This window comes from Pseudophryne corroboree, chromosome 5 (assembly GCF_028390025.1).
Source record: "Pseudophryne corroboree isolate aPseCor3 chromosome 5, aPseCor3.hap2, whole genome shotgun sequence".
Taxonomy (NCBI): domain Eukaryota; kingdom Metazoa; phylum Chordata; class Amphibia; order Anura; family Myobatrachidae; genus Pseudophryne; species Pseudophryne corroboree.
In genome coordinates, this window is record NC_086448.1 from 374,619,591 (window position 1) to 374,642,840 (window position 23,250).

The following is a 23,250-nucleotide window of genomic DNA, read 5'->3' on the forward strand; positions in this document are numbered from 1 at the left end:
CAAATAGAACATACTGTACCGAGATACTAAGGATGGTGATTTGGCATCCTGGAACTTAAGGTGGAACTTTTATCTCTCTCCATTATACTTAGAAATATTACACTTGCCGCTGTACATTACAAGCTGTTTGTGCTATTAAGTACTGAAATAGAACATACTGTACGGCGATACTAAGGACGGTGATTTGGCATCCAGGAACATTACAAGTTGTTTGTGCTATTAAATACTCAAATAGAACATACAGTACAGAGATAATAAGGACAGTGATTTGGCAACCAGGGACCTAGGTAGAAGCTTTTATCTCTCTCCATTATACTTAGAAATATTACACTTGCCGCTCTACGTTACAAGCTCTTCGTGCTATTTAGTACTCAAATAGAACATACTGTACAGAGATACCAAGGACGGTGATTTGGCATCCAGGAACTTGGAAAGGAGCTTTTAATTCTCTCCATTATACTTAGAAATATGACAATTGCCACTGTACGTTACAAGCTGTTCATGCTATTAAGTACTCAAATAGAACATACTGTATGGAGATACTAAGAACGGTGATTTGGCTTCCAGGAACATTACAAGCTGTTCATGCTATTTAGTAGTCAAATAGAACATACAGTAGAGATACTAAGGATGGTGATTTGGCATCCAGAAACTTAGGGAGGAGCTTTTTTCTCTCTCCATTATACATAGAAATATTATACTTGCCGCTGTACGTTACAAGCTGTTCGTGCTATTTAGTACTCAAATAGAACATTCTGTACTGAGATACTAAGGATGGTGATTTGGCATACAGGAACTTAGGGAGGAGCTTTTATCTCTCTCTATTATACTTAGAAATATTACACTTGCTGCTGTACGTTACAAGCTGTTCATGCTGTTTAGTACTAAAAAAGAACATACTGTACGGAGATACTAAGGACGGTGATTTGGCATCCAGGACCTTAGGAAGGAGCTTTTCTCTCTCTATTATACTTAGAAATATTACACTTGCCACGGTACGTTACAAGCTGTTCATGCTATTTAGTACTCAAATAGAACATACTGTACGGAGATAATAAGGAAGGTGATTTGGCATCCAGGAACATTACAAGCTGTTTGTGCTATTTAGTACTCAAATAGAACATACAGTACGGAGATACTAAGGACGGTGATTGGCATCCAGAAACTTAGGGAGGAGCTTTTATCTCTCTCCATTATACTTACAAATATTACACTTGCCGCAGTACGTTACAAGCTCTTCATGCTATTTAGTACTCAAATAGAACATACTGTACAGAGATACTAAGGATGGTGATTTGGCATCCAGGAACTTAGGGAGAAACTTTTATCTCTCTCCATTATACTTAGAAATACTACACTTGCCACTGTATGTTACAAGCTGTTTGTGCTGTTTAGTACTCAAATAGAACATACTATATGCAGATACCGAACTTTACAAGCTGTTCGTGCTATTTAGTACTCAAATAGAACATACAGTACAGAGATACTAAGGACAGTGATTTGGCATCCAGGAACGTAGGGAGGAGCTTTTATCTCTCTCCATTATACTTAGAAATATTACACTTGTCACTGTACGTTACAAGCTGTTTGTGCTATTAAGTACTCAAATAGAACATACTGTACGGCGATACTAAGGACGGTGATTTGGCATCCAGGAACATTACAAGTTGTTTGTGCTTTTAAGTACTCAAATAGAACATACAGTACAGAGATAGTAAGGACAGTGATTTGGCATCCAGGGACTTTGGGAGAAGCTTTTATCTCTCACTATTATACTTAGAAATATTACACTTGCCGCTGTACGTTATAAGCTGTTTGTGCTATTAAGTACTCAAATAGAACATACTTTACGGAGATACTAAGGCCCTCATTCCGAGTTGTTCGCTCGCTAACTGCTTTTAGCAGCATTGCAAACGCTATGCCGCAGCCCTCTGGGAATGTATTTTAGCTTAGCAGAATAGCGAACAAAAGATTAGCAGAACTGCTACTAAAAAAATTCATGCAGTTTCTGAGTAGCTCCAGACCTACTCCTAGATTGCGGTCAGCTCAGTCCGTTTAGTTCCTGGTTTGACATCACAAACAAGCCCTGCATTCGGCCAGCCACTCCACCATTTATCCAGCCACTCCTGCGTTTTTACCTGGAACGCCTGCTTTTTTTAGCACACTCCCTGAAAACGGCCAGTTTCCACCCAGAAACACCCACATCCTGTCAATCACACTACGATCACTCGAGCGAGGAAAAAATGTCGCTTGAGCTTGTGCAAATCTCCAAAGTTTTATGTTAAATTAGTGAACGCATGCGCGCTGCGTACCATGCGCATGCGCATTTAGCAGCAAATCACAGCATAGCGAAAATCGGCAATGACCAAACAACTCGGAATGACCACCTAAGGATGGTGATTTGGCATCCAAGAGCATTACAAGCTGTTCGTGCTATTTAGTACTCAAATAGAACATACTGTACAGAAATACTAAGGACGGTGATTTGGCATCCAGGGACATAGGGAGGAGCTTTTATTTCTCTCCAGTATACTTAGAAATATTACACTTGCCGCTCTACGTTACAAGCTCTTCGTGCTATTTAGTATGGAGATACTAAGGACGGTGATTGGCATCCAGAAACTTAGGGAGGAGCTTTTTTCTCTCTCCATTATACTTACAAATATTACACTTGCCGCAGTACGTTACAAGCTCTTCATGCTATTTAGTACTCAAATAGAACATACTTTACAGACATACTATGGACAGTGATTTGGCATCCAGGAACGTAGGGAGGAGCTTTTATCTCTCTCCATTATACTTAGAAATATTACACTTGTCACTGTACGTTACAAGCTGTTCGTGCTATTAAGTACTCAAATAGAACATACTGTACAGAGATACTAAGGATGGTGATTTGGCATCCAGGAACTTAGGGAGAAACTTTTATCTCTCTCCATTATACTTAGAAATACTACACTTGCCACTGTACGTTACAAGCTGTTTGTGCTATTTAGTACTCAAATAGAACATACTATATGCAGATACCGAACTTTACAAGCTGTTCATGCTATTTAGTACTCAAATAGAACATACAGTACAGAGATACTAAGGACAGTGATTTGGCATCCAGGAACTTAGAAAGGAGCTTTTATCTCTCTCCATTATACTTAGAAATATTACACATGCCACTGTACGTTACAAACTGCTCATGCTATTAAGTACTCAAATAGAACATACTTTACAGACATACTATGGACAGTGATTTGGCATCCAGGAACGTAGGGAGGAGCTTTTATCTCTCTCCATTATACTTAGAAATATTACACTTGTCACTGTACGTTACAAGCTGTTCGTGCTATTAAGTACTCAAATAGAACATACTGTACAGAGATACTAAGGATGGTGATTTGGCATCCAGGAACCTAGGGAGGAGCTTTTATCTCTCTCTATTATACTTAGAAATATTACACTTGCCACTGTACATTACAAGCTGTTCATGCTATTTAGTACTCAAATAGAACATACTGTACCGAGATACTAAGGATGGTGATTTGGCATCCTGGAACTTAAGGTGGAACTTTTATCTCTCTCCATTATACTTAGAAATATTACACTTGCCGCTGTACATTACAAGCTGTTTGTGCTATTAAGTACTGAAATAGAACATACTGTACGGCGATACTAAGGACGGTGATTTGGCATCCAGGAACATTACAAGTTGTTTGTGCTATTAAATACTCAAATAGAACATACAGTACAGAGATAATAAGGACAGTGATTTGGCAACCAGGGACCTAGGTAGAAGCTTTTATCTCTCTCCATTATACTTATAAATATAACACTTGCCACTGTACATTACAAGCTGTTCATGCTATTTAGTACTCAAATAGAACATACTGTACCGAGATACTAAGGATGGTGATTTGGCATCCAGGAACTTAAGGAGGAACTTTTATCTCTCTCCATTATACTTAGAAATATTACACTTGCCGCTGTACGTTACAAGCTGTTTGTGCTATTAAGTACTGAAATAGAACATACTATACGGCGATACTAAGGACGGTGATTTGGCATCCAGGAACATTACAAGTTGTTTGTGCTATTAAGTACTCAAATAGAACATACAGTACAGAGATAATAAGGACAGTGATTTGGCAACCAGGGACTTAGGTAGAAGCTTTTATCTCTCGATTATACTTAGAAATATTACACTTGCCACGGTACGTTACAAGCTGTTCATGCTATTTAGTACTCAAATAGAACATACTGTACAGAGATAATAAGGATGGTGATTTGGCATCCAGGAACATTTCAAGCTGTTTGTGCTATTTAGTACTCAAATAGAACATACTGTACATAGATACTAAGGATGGTGATTTGGCATCCAGAAACTTAGGGAGAAACTTATCTCTCTTCATTATACTTAGAAATACTACCCTTGCCGCTGTACGTTACAAGCTGCTTGCGCTATTTAGTACTCAAATAGAACATACTATATGGAGATACCGAACATTACAAGCTGTTCATGCTATTTAGTACTCAAATAGAACATACAGTACAGAGATACTAAGGACAGTGATTTGGCATCCAGGAACTTAGAAAGGAGCTTTTATCTCTCTCTATTATACATAGAAATATTACACTTGCCGCTGTACGTTACAAGCTGTTCGTGCTATTAAGCACTCAAATAGAACATACTGTACAGAGATACTATGGACAGTGGTTTGGCATCCAGGAATGTAGGGAGGAGCTTTTATCTCTCTCCATTATACTTAGAAATATTACACTTGCCGCTGTACGTTACAAGCTGTTTGTGCTATTAAGTACTCAAATAGAACATACTTTACGGAGATACTAAGGCCCTCATTCCGAGTTGTTCGCTCGCTAACTGCTTTTAGCAGCATTGCAAACGCTATGCCGCAGCCCTCTGGGAATGTATTTTAGCTTAGCAGAATAGCGAACAAAAGATTAGCAGAACTGCTACTAAAAAAATTCATGCAGTTTCTGAGTAGCTCCAGAACTACTCCTAGATTGCGGTCAGCTCAGTTCGTTTAGTTCCTGGTTTGACATCACAAGCAAGCCCTGCATTCGGCCAGCCACTCCCCCATTTATCCAGCCACTCCTGCGTTTTTACCTGGAACGCCTGCTTTTTTTAGCACACTCCCTGAAAACGGCCAGTTTCCACCCAGAAACACCCACATCCTGTCAATCACACTACGATCACTCGAGCGAGGAAAAAATGTCGCTTGAGCTTGTGCAAATCTCCAAAGTTTTATGTTAAATTAGTGAACGCATGCGCGCTGCGTACCATGCGCATGCGCATTTAGCAGCAAATCACAGCATAGCGAAAAATCGTCAATGAGCAAACAACTCGGAATGACCACCTAAGGATGGTGATTTGGCATCCAAGAGCATTACAAGCTGTTCATGCTATTTAGTACTCAAATAGAACATACTGTACAGAAATACTAAGGATGGTGATTTGGCATCCAGGGACATAGGGAGGAGCTTTTATCTCTCTCCAGTATACTTAGAAATATTACACTTGCCGCTCTACGTTACAAGCTCTTCGTGCTATTTAGTACTCAAATAGAACATACTGTACAGAAATACCAAGGACGGTGATTTGGCATCCAGGAACTTGGAAAGGAGCTTTTAATTCTCTCCATTATACTTAGAAATATGACAATTGCCACTGTACGTTACAAGCTGTTCATGCTATTAAGTACTCAAATAGAACATACTGTATGGAGATACTAAGGACGGTGATTTGGCTTCCAGGAACATTACAAGCTGTTCATGCTATTTAGTACTCAAATAGAACATACAGTAGAGATACTAAGGATGGTGATTTGGCATCCAGAAACTTAGGGAGGAGCTTTTTTCTCTCTCCATTATACATAGAAATATTATACTTGCCGCTGTACGTTACAAGCTGTTCGTGCTATTTAGTACTCAAATAGAACATTCTGTACTGAGATACTAAGGATGGTGATTTGGCATACAGGAACTTAGGGAGGAGCTTTTATCTCTCTCTATTATACTTAGAAATATTACACTTGCTGCTGTACGTTACAAGCTGTTCATGCTGTTTAGTACTAAAAAAGAACATACTGTACGGACATACTAAGGACGGTGATTTGGCATCCAGGACCTTAGGAAGGAGCTTTTCTCTCTCTATTATACTTAGAAATATTACACTTGCCACGGTACGTTACAAGCTGTTCATGCTATTTAGTACACAAATAGAACATACTGTACGGAGATAATAAGGAAGGTGATTTGGCATCCAGGAACATTACAAGCTGTTTGTGCTATTTAGTACTCAAATAGAACATACAGTACGGAGATACTAAGGACGGTGATTGGCATCCAGAAACTTAGGGAGGAGCTTTTATCTCTCTCCATTATACTTACAAATATTACACTTGCCACAGTACGTTACAAGCTCTTCATGCTATTTAGTACTCAAATAGAACATACTGTACAGAGATACTAAGGATGGTGATTTGGCATCCAGGAACTTAGGGAGAAACTTTTATCTCTCTCCATTATACTTAGAAATACTACACTTGCCGCTGTACGTTACAAGCTGTTTGTGCTATTTAGTACTCAAATAGAACATACTATATGCAGATACCGAACTTTACAAGCTGTTCGTGCTATTTAGTACTCAAATAGAACATACAGTACAGAGATACTAAGGACAGTGATTTGGCATCCAGAAACTTAGGGAGGAGCTCTCCATTATACTTACAAATATTACACTTGCCGCAGTATGTTACAAGCTGTTTGTGCTATTTAGTACTCAAATAGAACATACTGTACGGAGATACTAAGGATGGTGATTTGGCTTCCAGGAACATTACAAGCTGTTCATGCTATTTAGTACTCAAATAGAACATACAGTAGAGATACTAAGGATGGTGATTTGGCATCCAGAAACTTAGGGAGGAGCTTTTATCTCTCTCCATTATACATAGAAATATTATACTTGCCGCTGTACGTTATAAGCTGTTCGTGCTATTTAGTACTCAAATAGAACATTCTGTACTGAGATACTAAGGATGGTGATTTGGCATACAGGTACTTAGGGAGGAGCTTTTATCTCTCTCTATTATACTTAGAAATATTACACTTGCTGCTGTACGTTACAAGCTGTTCATGCTCTTTAGTACTCAAATAGAACATACTGTACGGAGATACTAAGGACGGTGATTTGGCATCCAGGAACTTAGGAAGGAGCTTTTATCTCTCGATTATACTTAGAAATATTACCCTTGCCACGGTACGTTACAAGCTGTTCATGCTATTTAGTACTCAAATAGAACATACTGTACGGAGATAATAAGGATGGTGATTTGGCATCCAGGAACATTTCAAGCTGTATGTGCTATTTAGTACTCAAATAGAACATACTGTACAGAGATACTAAGGATGGTGATTTGGCATCCAGAAACTTAGGGAGAAACTTATCTCTCTTCATTATACTTAGAAATACTACCCTTGCCGCTGTACGTTACAAGCTGCTTGCGCTATTTAGTACTCAAATAGAACATACTATATGGAGATACTGAACATTACAAGCTGTTCATGCTATTTAGTACTCAAATAGAACATACAGTACAGAGATACTAAGGACAGTGATTTGGCATCCAGGAACTTAGAAAGGAGCTTTTATCTCTCTCTATTATACATAGAAATATTACACTTGCCGCTGTACGTTACAAGCTGTTCGTGCTATTAAGCACTCAAATAGAACACACTGTACAGAGATACTATGGACAGTGGTTTGGCATCCAGGAATGTAGGGAGGAGCTTTTATCTCTCTCCATTATACTTAGAAATATTACACTTGCCGCTGTACGTTACAAGCTGTTTGTGCTATTAAGTACTCAAATAGAACATACTTTACGGAGATACTAAGGCCCTCATTCCGAGTTGTTCGCTCGCTAACTGCTTTTAGCAGCATTGCAAACGCTATGCCGCAGCCCTCTGGGAATGTATTTTAGCTTAGCAGAATAGCGAACAAAAGATTAGCAGAACTGCTACTAAAAAAATTCATGCAGTTTCTGAGTAGCTCCAGACCTACTCCTAGATTGCGGTCAGCTCAGTCCGTTTAGTTCCTGGTTTGACATCACAAACAAGCCCTGCATTCGGCCAGCCACTCCCCCATTTATCCAGCCACTCCTGCGTTTTTACCTGGAACGCCTGCTTTTTTTAGCACACTCCCTGAAAACGGCCAGTTTCCACCCAGAAACACCCACATCCTGTCAATCACACTACGATCACTCGAGCGAGGAAAAAATGTCGCTTGAGCTTGTGCAAATCTCCAAAGTTTTATGTTAAATTAGTGAACGCATGCGCACTGCGTACCATGCGCATGCACATTTAGCAGCAAATCACAGCATAGCGAAAATCGGCAATGAGCAAACAACTCGGAATGACCACCTAAGGATGGTGATTTGGCATCCAAGAGCATTACAAGCTGTTCGTGCTATTTAGTACTCAAATAGAACATACTGTACAGAAATACTAAGGATGGTGATTTGGCATCCAGGGACATAGGGAGGAGCTTTTATCTCTCTCCAGTATACTTAGAAATATTACACTTGCCGCTCTACGTTACAAGCTCTTCGTGCTATTTAGTACTCAAATAGAACATACTGTACAGAGATACCAAGGACGGTGATTTGGCATCCAGGAACTTGGAAAGGAGCTTTTAATTCTCTCCATTATACTTAGAAATATGACAATTGCCACTGTACGTTACAAGCTGTTCATGCTATTAAGTACTCAAATAGAACATACTGTATGGAGATACTAAGAACGGTGATTTGGCTTCCAGGAACATTACAAGCTGTTCATGCTATTTAGTAGTCAAATAGAACATACAGTAGAGATACTAAGGATGGTGATTTGGCATCCAGAAACTTAGGGAGGAGCTTTTTTCTCTCTCCATTATACATAGAAATATTATACTTGCCGCTGTACGTTACAAGCTGTTCGTGCTATTTAGTACTCAAATAGAACATTCTGTACTGAGATACTAAGGATGGTGATTTGGCATACAGGAACTTAGGGAGGAGCTTTTATCTCTCTCTATTATACTTAGAAATATTACACTTGCTGCTGTACGTTACAAGCTGTTCATGCTGTTTAGTACTAAAAAAGAACATACTGTACGGAGATACTAAGGACGGTGATTTGGCATCCAGGACCTTAGGAAGGAGCTTTTCTCTCTCTATTATACTTAGAAATATTACACTTGCCACGGTACGTTACAAGCTGTTCATGCTATTTAGTACTCAAATAGAACATACTGTACGGAGATAATAAGGAAGGTGATTTGGCATCCAGGAACATTACAAGCTGTTTGTGCTATTTAGTACTCAAATAGAACATACAGTACGGAGATACTAAGGACGGTGATTGGCATCCAGAAACTTAGGGAGGAGCTTTTATCTCTCTCCATTATACTTACAAATATTACACTTGCCGCAGTACGTTACAAGCTCTTCATGCTATTTAGTACTCAAATAGAACATACTGTACAGAGATACTAAGGATGGTGATTTGGCATCCAGGAACTTAGGGAGAAACTTTTATCTCTCTCCATTATACTTAGAAATACTACACTTGCCGCTGTATGTTACAAGCTGTTTGTGCTGTTTAGTACTCAAATAGAACATACTATATGCAGATACCGAACTTTACAAGCTGTTCGTGCTATTTAGTACTCAAATAGAACATACAGTACAGAGATACTAAGGACAGTGATTTGGCATCCAGGAACGTAGGGAGGAGCTTTTATCTCTCTCCATTATACTTAGAAATATTACACTTGTCACTGTACGTTACAAGCTGTTTGTGCTATTAAGTACTCAAATAGAACATACTGTACGGCTATACTAAGGACGGTGATTTGGCATCCAGGAACATTACAAGTTGTTTGTGCTTTTAAGTACTCAAATAGAACATAGAGTACAGAGATAGTAAGGACAGTGATTTGGCATCCAGGGACTTTGGGAGAAGCTTTTATCTCTCACTATTATACTTAGAAATATTACACTTGCCGCTGTACGTTATAAGCTGTTTGTGCTATTAAGTACTCAAATAGAACATACTTTACGGAGATACTAAGGCCCTCATTCCGAGTTGTTCGCTCGCTAACTGCTTTTAGCAGCATTGCAAACGCTATGCCGCAGCCCTCTGGGAATGTATTTTAGCTTAGCAGAATAGCGAACAAAAGATTAGCAGAACTGCTACTAAAAAAATTCATGCAGTTTCTGAGTAGCTCCAGACCTACTCCTAGATTGCGGTCAGCTCAGTCCGTTTAGTTCCTGGTTTGACATCACAAACAAGCCCTGCATTCGGCCAGCCACTCCCCCATTTATCCAGCCACTCCTGCGTTTTTACCTGGAACGCCTGCTTTTTTTAGCACACTCCCTGAAAACGGCCAGTTTCCACCCAGAAACACCCACATCCTGTCAATCACACTACGATCACTCGAGCGAGGAAAAAATGTCGCTTGAGCTTGTGCAAATCTCCAAAGTTTTATGTTAAATTAGTGAACGCATGCGCGCTGCGTACCATGCGCATGCGCATTTAGCAGCAAATCACAGCATAGCGAAAATCGGCAATGACCAAACAACTCGGAATGACCACCTAAGGATGGTGATTTGGCATCCAAGAGCATTACAAGCTGTTCGTGCTATTTAGTACTCAAATAGAACATACTGTACAGAAATACTAAGGACGGTGATTTGGCATCCAGGGACATAGGGAGGAGCTTTTATCTCTCTCCAGTATACTTAGAAATATTACACTTGCCGCTCTACGTTACAAGCTCTTCGTGCTATTTAGTATGGAGATACTAAGGACGGTGATTGGCATCCAGAAACTTAGGGAGGAGCTTTTATCTCTCTCCATTATACTTACAAATATTACACTTGCCGCAGTACGTTACAAGCTCTTCATGCTATTTAGTACTCAAATAGAACATACTTTACAGACATACTATGGACAGTGATTTGGCATCCAGGAACGTAGGGAGGAGCTTTTATCTCTCTCCATTATACTTAGAAATATTACACTTGTCACTGTACGTTACAAGCTGTTCGTGCTATTAAGTACTCAAATAGAACATACTGTACAGAGATACTAAGGATGGTGATTTGGCATCCAGGAACTTAGGGAGAAACTTTTATCTCTCTCCATTATACTTAGAAATACTACACTTGCCACTGTACGTTACAAGCTGTTTGTGCTATTTAGTACTCAAATAGAACATACTATATGCAGATACCGAACTTTACAAGCTGTTCATGCTATTTAGTACTCAAATAGAACATACAGTACAGAGATACTAAGGACAGTGATTTGGCATCCAGGAACTTAGAAAGGAGCTTTTATCTCTCTCCATTATACTTAGAAATATTACACATGCCACTGTACGTTACAAACTGCTCATGCTATTAAGTACTCAAATAGAACATACTTTACAGACATACTATGGACAGTGATTTGGCATCCAGGAACGTAGGGAGGAGCTTTTATCTCTCTCCATTATACTTAGAAATATTACACTTGTCACTGTACGTTACAAGCTGTTCGTGCTATTAAGTACTCAAATAGAACATACTGTACAGAGATACTAAGGATGGTGATTTGGCATCCAGGAACCTAGGGAGGAGCTTTTATCTCTCTCTATTATACTTAGAAATATTACACTTGCCACTGTACATTACAAGCTGTTCATGCTATTTAGTACTCAAATAGAACATACTGTACCGAGATACTAAGGATGGTGATTTGGCATCCTGGAACTTAAGGTGGAACTTTTATCTCTCTCCATTATACTTAGAAATATTACACTTGCCGCTGTACATTACAAGCTGTTTGTGCTATTAAGTACTGAAATAGAACATACTGTACGGCGATACTAAGGACGGTGATTTGGCATCCAGGAACATTACAAGTTGTTTGTGCTATTAAATACTCAAATAGAACATACAGTACAGAGATAATAAGGACAGTGATTTGGCAACCAGGGACCTAGGTAGAAGCTTTTATCTCTCTCCATTATACTTAGAAATATTACACTTGCCGCTCTACGTTACAAGCTCTTCGTGCTATTTAGTACTCAAATAGAACATACTGTACAGAGATACCAAGGACGGTGATTTGGCATCCAGGAACTTGGAAAGGAGCTTTTAATTCTCTCCATTATACTTAGAAATATGACAATTGCCACTGTACGTTACAAGCTGTTCATGCTATTAAGTACTCAAATAGAACATACTGTATGGAGATACTAAGAACGGTGATTTGGCTTCCAGGAACATTACAAGCTGTTCATGCTATTTAGTAGTCAAATAGAACATACAGTAGAGATACTAAGGATGGTGATTTGGCATCCAGAAACTTAGGGAGGAGCTTTTTTCTCTCTCCATTATACATAGAAATATTATACTTGCCGCTGTACGTTACAAGCTGTTCGTGCTATTTAGTACTCAAATAGAACATTCTGTACTGAGATACTAAGGATGGTGATTTGGCATACAGGAACTTAGGGAGGAGCTTTTATCTCTCTCTATTATACTTAGAAATATTACACTTGCTGCTGTACGTTACAAGCTGTTCATGCTGTTTAGTACTAAAAAAGAACATACTGTACGGAGATACTAAGGACGGTGATTTGGCATCCAGGACCTTAGGAAGGAGCTTTTCTCTCTCTATTATACTTAGAAATATTACACTTGCCACGGTACGTTACAAGCTGTTCATGCTATTTAGTACTCAAATAGAACATACTGTACGGAGATAATAAGGAAGGTGATTTGGCATCCAGGAACATTACAAGCTGTTTGTGCTATTTAGTACTCAAATAGAACATACAGTACGGAGATACTAAGGACGGTGATTGGCATCCAGAAACTTAGGGAGGAGCTTTTATCTCTCTCCATTATACTTACAAATATTACACTTGCCGCAGTACGTTACAAGCTCTTCATGCTATTTAGTACTCAAATAGAACATACTGTACAGAGATACTAAGGATGGTGATTTGGCATCCAGGAACTTAGGGAGAAACTTTTATCTCTCTCCATTATACTTAGAAATACTACACTTGCCGCTGTATGTTACAAGCTGTTTGTGCTGTTTAGTACTCAAATAGAACATACTATATGCAGATACCGAACTTTACAAGCTGTTCGTGCTATTTAGTACTCAAATAGAACATACAGTACAGAGATACTAAGGACAGTGATTTGGCATCCAGGAACGTAGGGAGGAGCTTTTATCTCTCTCCATTATACTTAGAAATATTACACTTGTCACTGTACGTTACAAGCTGTTTGTGCTATTAAGTACTCAAATAGAACATACTGTACGGCGATACTAAGGACGGTGATTTGGCATCCAGGAACATTACAAGTTGTTTGTGCTTTTAAGTACTCAAATAGAACATACAGTACAGAGATAGTAAGGACAGTGATTTGGCATCCAGGGACTTTGGGAGAAGCTTTTATCTCTCACTATTATACTTAGAAATATTACACTTGCCGCTGTACGTTATAAGCTGTTTGTGCTATTAAGTACTCAAATAGAACATACTTTACGGAGATACTAAGGCCCTCATTCCGAGTTGTTCGCTCGCTAACTGCTTTTAGCAGCATTGCAAACGCTATGCCGCAGCCCTCTGGGAATGTATTTTAGCTTAGCAGAATAGCGAACAAAAGATTAGCAGAACTGCTACTAAAAAAATTCATGCAGTTTCTGAGTAGCTCCAGACCTACTCCTAGATTGCGGTCAGCTCAGTCCGTTTAGTTCCTGGTTTGACATCACAAACAAGCCCTGCATTCGGCCAGCCACTCCACCATTTATCCAGCCACTCCTGCGTTTTTACCTGGAACGCCTGCTTTTTTTAGCACACTCCCTGAAAACGGCCAGTTTCCACCCAGAAACACCCACATCCTGTCAATCACACTACGATCACTCGAGCGAGGAAAAAATGTCGCTTGAGCTTGTGCAAATCTCCAAAGTTTTATGTTAAATTAGTGAACGCATGCGCGCTGCGTACCATGCGCATGCGCATTTAGCAGCAAATCACAGCATAGCGAAAATCGGCAATGACCAAACAACTCGGAATGACCACCTAAGGATGGTGATTTGGCATCCAAGAGCATTACAAGCTGTTCGTGCTATTTAGTACTCAAATAGAACATACTGTACAGAAATACTAAGGACGGTGATTTGGCATCCAGGGACATAGGGAGGAGCTTTTATCTCTCTCCAGTATACTTAGAAATATTACACTTGCCGCTCTACGTTACAAGCTCTTCGTGCTATTTAGTATGGAGATACTAAGGACGGTGATTGGCATCCAGAAACTTAGGGAGGAGCTTTTATCTCTCTCCATTATACTTACAAATATTACACTTGCCGCAGTACGTTACAAGCTCTTCATGCTATTTAGTACTCAAATAGAACATACTTTACAGACATACTATGGACAGTGATTTGGCATCCAGGAACGTAGGGAGGAGCTTTTATCTCTCTCCATTATACTTAGAAATATTACACTTGTCACTGTACGTTACAAGCTGTTCGTGCTATTAAGTACTCAAATAGAACATACTGTACAGAGATACTAAGGATGGTGATTTGGCATCCAGGAACTTAGGGAGAAACTTTTATCTCTCTCCATTATACTTAGAAATACTACACTTGCCACTGTACGTTACAAGCTGTTTGTGCTATTTAGTACTCAAATAGAACATACTATATGCAGATACCGAACTTTACAAGCTGTTCATGCTATTTAGTACTCAAATAGAACATACAGTACAGAGATACTAAGGACAGTGATTTGGCATCCAGGAACTTAGAAAGGAGCTTTTATCTCTCTCCATTATACTTAGAAATATTACACATGCCACTGTACGTTACAAACTGCTCATGCTATTAAGTACTCAAATAGAACATACTTTACAGACATACTATGGACAGTGATTTGGCATCCAGGAACGTAGGGAGGAGCTTTTATCTCTCTCCATTATACTTAGAAATATTACACTTGTCACTGTACGTTACAAGCTGTTCGTGCTATTAAGTACTCAAATAGAACATACTGTACAGAGATACTAAGGATGGTGATTTGGCATCCAGGAACCTAGGGAGGAGCTTTTATCTCTCTCTATTATACTTAGAAATATTACACTTGCCACTGTACATTACAAGCTGTTCATGCTATTTAGTACTCAAATAGAACATACTGTACCGAGATACTAAGGATGGTGATTTGGCATCCTGGAACTTAAGGTGGAACTTTTATCTCTCTCCATTATACTTAGAAATATTACACTTGCCGCTGTACATTACAAGCTGTTTGTGCTATTAAGTACTGAAATAGAACATACTGTACGGCGATACTAAGGACGGTGATTTGGCATCCAGGAACATTACAAGTTGTTTGTGCTATTAAATACTCAAATAGAACATACAGTACAGAGATAATAAGGACAGTGATTTGGCAACCAGGGACCTAGGTAGAAGCTTTTATCTCTCTCCATTATACTTAGAAATATTACACTTGCCGCTCTACGTTACAAGCTCTTCGTGCTATTTAGTACTCAAATAGAACATACTGTACAGAGATACCAAGGACGGTGATTTGGCATCCAGGAACTTGGAAAGGAGCTTTTAATTCTCTCCATTATACTTAGAAATATGACAATTGCCACTGTACGTTACAAGCTGTTCATGCTATTAAGTACTCAAATAGAACATACTGTATGGAGATACTAAGAACGGTGATTTGGCTTCCAGGAACATTACAAGCTGTTCATGCTATTTAGTAGTCAAATAGAACATACAGTAGAGATACTAAGGATGGTGATTTGGCATCCAGAAACTTAGGGAGGAGCTTTTTTCTCTCTCCATTATACATAGAAATATTATACTTGCCGCTGTACGTTACAAGCTGTTCGTGCTATTTAGTACTCAAATAGAACATTCTGTACTGAGATACTAAGGATGGTGATTTGGCATACAGGAACTTAGGGAGGAGCTTTTATCTCTCTCTATTATACTTAGAAATATTACACTTGCTGCTGTACGTTACAAGCTGTTCATGCTGTTTAGTACTAAAAAAGAACATACTGTACGGAGATACTAAGGACGGTGATTTGGCATCCAGGACCTTAGGAAGGAGCTTTTCTCTCTCTATTATACTTAGAAATATTACACTTGCCACGGTACGTTACAAGCTGTTCATGCTATTTAGTACTCAAATAGAACATACTGTACGGAGATAATAAGGAAGGTGATTTGGCATCCAGGAACATTACAAGCTGTTTGTGCTATTTAGTACTCAAATAGAACATACAGTACGGAGATACTAAGGACGGTGATTGGCATCCAGAAACTTAGGGAGGAGCTTTTATCTCTCTCCATTATACTTACAAATATTACACTTGCCGCAGTACGTTACAAGCTCTTCATGCTATTTAGTACTCAAATAGAACATACTGTACAGAGATACTAAGGATGGTGATTTGGCATCCAGGAACTTAGGGAGAAACTTTTATCTCTCTCCATTATACTTAGAAATACTACACTTGCCGCTGTATGTTACAAGCTGTTTGTGCTGTTTAGTACTCAAATAGAACATACTATATGCAGATACCGAACTTTACAAGCTGTTCGTGCTATTTAGTACTCAAATAGAACATACAGTACAGAGATACTAAGGACAGTGATTTGGCATCCAGGAACGTAGGGAGGAGCTTTTATCTCTCTCCATTATACTTAGAAATATTACACTTGTCACTGTACGTTACAAGCTGTTTGTGCTATTAAGTACTCAAATAGAACATACTGTACGGCGATACTAAGGACGGTGATTTGGCATCCAGGAACATTACAAGTTGTTTGTGCTTTTAAGTACTCAAATAGAACATACAGTACAGAGATAGTAAGGACAGTGATTTGGCATCCAGGGACTTTGGGAGAAGCTTTTATCTCTCACTATTATACTTAGAAATATTACACTTGCCGCTGTACGTTATAAGCTGTTTGTGCTATTAAGTACTCAAATAGAACATACTTTACGGAGATACTAAGGCCCTCATTCCGAGTTGTTCGCTCGCTAACTGCTTTTAGCAGCATTGCAAACGCTATGCCGCAGCCCTCTGGGAATGTATTTTAGCTTAGCAGAATAGCGAACAAAAGATTAGCAGAACTGCTACTAAAAAAATTCATGCAGTTTCTGAGTAGCTCCAGACCTACTCCTAGATTGCGGTCAGCTCAGTCCGTTTAGTTCCTGGTTTGACATCACAAACAAGCCCTGCATTCGGCCAGCCACTCCACCATTTATCCAGCCACTCCTGCGTTTTTACCTGGAACGCCTGCTTTTTTTAGCACACTCCCTGAAAACGGCCAGTTTCCACCCAGAAACACCCACATCCTGTCAATCACACTACGATCACTCGAGCGAGGAAAAAATGTCGCTTGAGCTTGTGCAAATCTCCAAAGTTTTATGTTAAATTAGTGAACGCATGCGCGCTGCGTACCATGCGCATGCGCATTTAGCAGCAAATCACAGCATAGCGAAAATCGGCAATGACCAAACAACTCGGAATGACCACCTAAGGATGGTGATTTGGCATCCAAGAGCATTACAAGCTGTTCGTGCTATTTAGTACTCAAATAGAACATACTGTACAGAAATACTAAGGACGGTGATTTGGCATCCAGGGACATAGGGAGGAGCTTTTATCTCTCTCCAGTATACTTAGAAATATTACACTTGCCGCTCTACGTTACAAGCTCTTCGTGCTATTTAGTATGGAGATACTAAGGACGGTGATTGGCATCCAGAAACTTAGGGAGGAGCTTTTATCTCTCTCCATTATACTTACAAATATTACACTTGCCGCAGTACGTTACAAGCTCTTCATGCTATTTAGTACTCAAATAGAACATACTTTACAGACATACTATGGACAGTGATTTGGCATCCAGGAACGTAGGGAGGAGCTTTTATCTCTCTCCATTATACTTAGAAATATTACACTTGTCACTGTACGTTACAAGCTGTTCGTGCTATTAAGTACTCAAATAGAACATACTGTACAGAGATACTAAGGATGGTGATTTGGCATCCAGGAACTTAGGGAGAAACTTTTATCTCTCTCCATTATACTTAGAAATACTACACTTGCCACTGTACGTTACAAGCTGTTTGTGCTATTTAGTACTCAAATAGAACATACTATATGCAGATACCGAACTTTACAAGCTGTTCATGCTATTTAGTACTCAAATAGAACATACAGTACAGAGATACTAAGGACAGTGATTTGGCATCCAGGAACTTAGAAAGGAGCTTTTATCTCTCTCCATTATACTTAGAAATATTACACATGCCACTGTACGTTACAAACTGCTCATGCTATTAAGTACTCAAATAGAACATACTTTACAGACATACTATGGACAGTGATTTGGCATCCAGGAACGTAGGGAGGAGCTTTTATCTCTCTCCATTATACTTAGAAATATTACACTTGTCACTGTACGTTACAAGCTGTTCGTGCTATTAAGTACTCAAATAGAACATACTGTACAGAGATACTAAGGATGGTGATTTGGCATCCAGGAACCTAGGGAGGAGCTTTTATCTCTCTCTATTATACTTAGAAATATTACACTTGCCACTGTACATTACAAGCTGTTCATGCTATTTAGTACTCAAATAGAACATACTGTACCGAGATACTAAGGATGGTGATTTGGCATCCTGGAACTTAAGGTGGAACTTTTATCTCTCTCCATTATACTTAGAAATATTACACTTGCCGCTGTACATTACAAGCTGTTTGTGCTATTAAGTACTGAAATAGAACATACTGTACGGCGATACTAAGGACGGTGATTTGGCATCCAGGAACATTACAAGTTGTTTGTGCTATTAAATACTCAAATAGAACATACAGTACAGAGATAATAAGGACAGTGATTTGGCAACCAGGGACCTAGGTAGAAGCTTTTATCTCTCTCCATTATACTTATAAATATAACACTTGCCACTGTACATTACAAGCTGTTCATGCTATTTAGTACTCAAATAGAACATACTGTACCGAGATACTAAGGATGGTGATTTGGCATCCAGGAACTTAAGGAGGAACTTTTATCTCTCTCCATTATACTTAGAAATATTACACTTGCCGCTGTACGTTACAAGCTGTTTGTGCTATTAAGTACTGAAATAGAACATACTATACGGCGATACTAAGGACGGTGATTTGGCATCCAGGAACATTACAAGTTGTTTGTGCTATTAAGTACTCAAATAGAACATACAGTACAGAGATAATAAGGACAGTGATTTGGCAACCAGGGACTTAGGTAGAAGCTTTTATCTCTCTCCATTATACTTAGAAATATTACACTTGCCGCTGTACGTTACAAGCTGTTTGTGCTATTAAGTACTCAAATAGAACATACTTTACGGAGATACTAAGGCCCTTATTCCGAGTTGTTCGCTCGCTAACTGCTTTTAGCAGCATTGCAAACGCTATGCCGCAGCCCTCTGGGAATGTATTTTAGCTTAGCAGAATAGCGAACAAAAGATTAGCAGAACTGCTACTAAAAAAATTCATGCAGTTTCTGAGTAGCTCCAGAACTACTCCTAGATTGCGGTCAGCTCAGTTCGTTTAGTTCCTGGTTTTACATCACAAGCAAGCCCTGCATTCGGCCAGCCACTCCCCCATTTATCCAGCCACTCCTGCGTTTTTACCTGGAACGCCTGCTTTTTTTAGCACACTCCCTGAAAACGGCCAGTTTCCACCCAGAAACACCCACATCCTGTCAATCACACTACGATCACTCGAGCGAGGAAAAAATGTCGCTTGAGCTTGTGCAAATCTCCAAAGTTTTATGTTAAATTAGTGAACGCATGCGCGCTGCGTACCATGCGCATGCGCATTTAGCAGCAAATCACAGCATAGCGAAAATCGGCAATGAGCAAACAACTCGGAATGACCACCTAAGGATGGTGATTTGGCATCCAAGAGCATTACAAACTGTTCATGCTATTTAGTACTCAAATAGAACATACTGTACAGAAATACTAAGGATGGTGATTTGGCATCCAGGGACATAGGGAGGAGCTTTTATCTCTCTCCAGTATACTTAGAAATATTACACTTGCCGCTCTACGTTACAAGCTCTTCGTGCTATTTAGTACTCAAATAGAACATACTGTACAGAAATACCAAGGACGGTGATTTGGCATCCAGGAACTTGGAAAGGAGCTTTTAATTCTCTCCATTATACTTAGAAATATGACAATTGCCACTGTACGTTACAAGCTGTTCATGCTATTAAGTACTCAAATAGAACATACTTTATGGAGATACTAAGGACGGTGATTTGGCTTCCAGGAACATTACAAGCTGTTCATGCTATTTAGTACTCAAATAGAACATACAGTAGAGATACTAAGGATGGTGATTTGGCATCCAGAAACTTAGGGAGGAGCTTTTTTCTCTCTCCATTATACATAGAAATATTATACTTGCCGCTGTACGTTACAAGCTGTTCGTGCTATTTAGTACTCAAATAGAACATTCTGTACTGAGATACTAAGGATGGTGATTTGACATACAGGAACTTAGGGAGGAGCTTTTATCTCTCTCTATTATACTTAGAAATATTACACTTGCTGCTGTACGTTACAAGCTGTTCATGCTGTTTAGTACTAAAAAAGAACATACTGTACGGAGATACTAAGGACGGTGATTTGGCATCCAGGACCTTAGGAAGGAGCTTTTCTCTCTCTATTATACTTAGAAATATTACACTTGCCACGGTACGTTACAAGCTGTTCATGCTATTTAGTACACAAATAGAACATACTGTACGGAGATAATAAGGAAGGTGATTTGGCATCCAGGAACATTACAAGCTGTTTGTGCTATTTAGTACTCAAATAGAACATACAGTACGGAGATACTAAGGACGGTGATTGGCATCCAGAAACTTAGGGAGGAGCTTTTATCTCTCTCCATTATACTTACAAATATTACACTTGCCACAGTACGTTACAAGCTCTTCATGCTATTTAGTACTCAAATAGAACATACTGTACAGAGATACTAAGGATGGTGATTTGGCATCCAGGAACTTAGGGAGAAACTTTTATCTCTCTCCATTATGCTTAGAAATACTACACTTGCCGCTGTACGTTACAAGCTGTTTGTGCTATTTAGTACTCAAATAGAACATACTATATGCAGATACCGAACTTTACAAGCTGTTCGTGCTATTTAGTACTCAAATAGAACATACAGTACAGAGATACTAAGGACAGTGATTTGGCATCCAGAAACTTAGGGAGGAGCTCTCCATTATACTTACAAATATTACACTTGCCGCAGTATGTTACAAGCTGTTTGTGCTATTTAGTACTCAAATAGAACATACTGTACAGAGATACTAAGGATGGTGATTTGGCATCCAGGAACTTAGGGAGAAACTTTTATCTCTCTCCATTATACTTAGAAATACTACACTTGCCGCTGTATGTTACAAGCTGTTTGTGCTATTTAGTACTCAAATAGAACATACTATATGCAGATACCGAACTTTACAAGCTGTTCGTGCTATTTAGTACTCAAATAGAACATACAGTACAGAGATACTAAGGACAGTGATTTGGCATCCAGGAACGTAGGGAGGAGCTTTTATCTCTCTCCATTATACTTAGAAATATTACACTTGTCACTGTACGTTACAAGCTGTTCGTGCTATTAAGTACTCAAATAGAACATACTGTACAGAGATACTAAGGATGGTGATTTGGCATCCAGGAACCTAGGGAGGAGCTTTTATCTCTCTCTATTATACTTAGAAATATTACACTTGCCACTGTACATTACAAGCTCTTCATGCTATTTAGTACTCAAATAGAACATACTGTACAGAGATACCAAGGACGGTGATTTGGCATCCAGGAACTTGGAAAGGAGCTTTTAATTCTCTCCATTATACTTAGAAATATGACAATTGCCACTGTACGTTACAAGCTGTTCATGCTATTAAGTACTCAAATAGAACATACTGTACGGAGATACTAAGGACGGTGATTTGGCTTCCAGGAACATTACAAGCTGTTCATGCTATTTAGTACTCAAATAGAACATACAGTAGAGATACTAAGGATGGTGATTTGGCATCCAGAAACTTAGGGAGGAGCTTTTATCTCTCTCCATTATACATAGAAATATTATACTTGCCGCTGTACGTTATAAGCTGTTCGTGCTATTTAGTACTCAAATAGAACACTCTGTACTGAGATACTAAGGATGGTGATTTGGCATACAGGTACTTAGGGAGGTGCTTTTATCTCTCTCTATTATACTTAGAAATATTACACTTGCTGCTGTACGTTACAAGCTGTTCATGCTCTTTAGTACTGAAATAGAACATACTGTACGGAGATACTAAGGACGGTGATTTGGCATCCAGGAACTTAGGAAGGAGCTTTTATCTCTCGATTATACTTAGAAATATTACACTTGCCACGGTACGTTACAAGCTGTTCATGCTATTTAGTACTCAAATAGAACATACTGTACGGAGATAATAAGGATGGTGATTTGGCATCCAGAAACATTTCAAGCTGTTTGTGCTATTTAGTACTCAAATAGAACATACAGTACGGAGATACTAAGGACGGTGAATGGCATCCAGAAACTTAGGGAGGAGCTTTTATCTCTCTCCATTATACTTACAAATATTACACTTGCCGCAGTACGTTACAAGCTCTTCATGCTATTTAGTACTCAAATAGAACATACTGTACAGAGATACTAAGGATGGTGATTTGGCATCCAGGAACTTAGGGAGAAACTTTTATCTCTCTCCATTATACTTAGAAATACTACACTTGCCACTGTACGTTACAAGCTGTTTGTGCTATTTAGTACTCAAATAGAACATACTATATGGAGATACCGAACATTACAAGCTGTTCATGCTATTTAGTACTCAAATAGAACATACAGTACAGAGATACTAAGGACAGTGATTTGGCATCCAGGAACTTAGAAATGAGCTTTTATCTCTCTCCATTATACTTAGAAATATTACACTTGCCGCTGTACGTTACAAGCTGTTCATGCTATTAAGTACTCAAATAGAACATACTGTACAGAGATACTATGGACAGTGATTTGGCATCCAATAACGTAG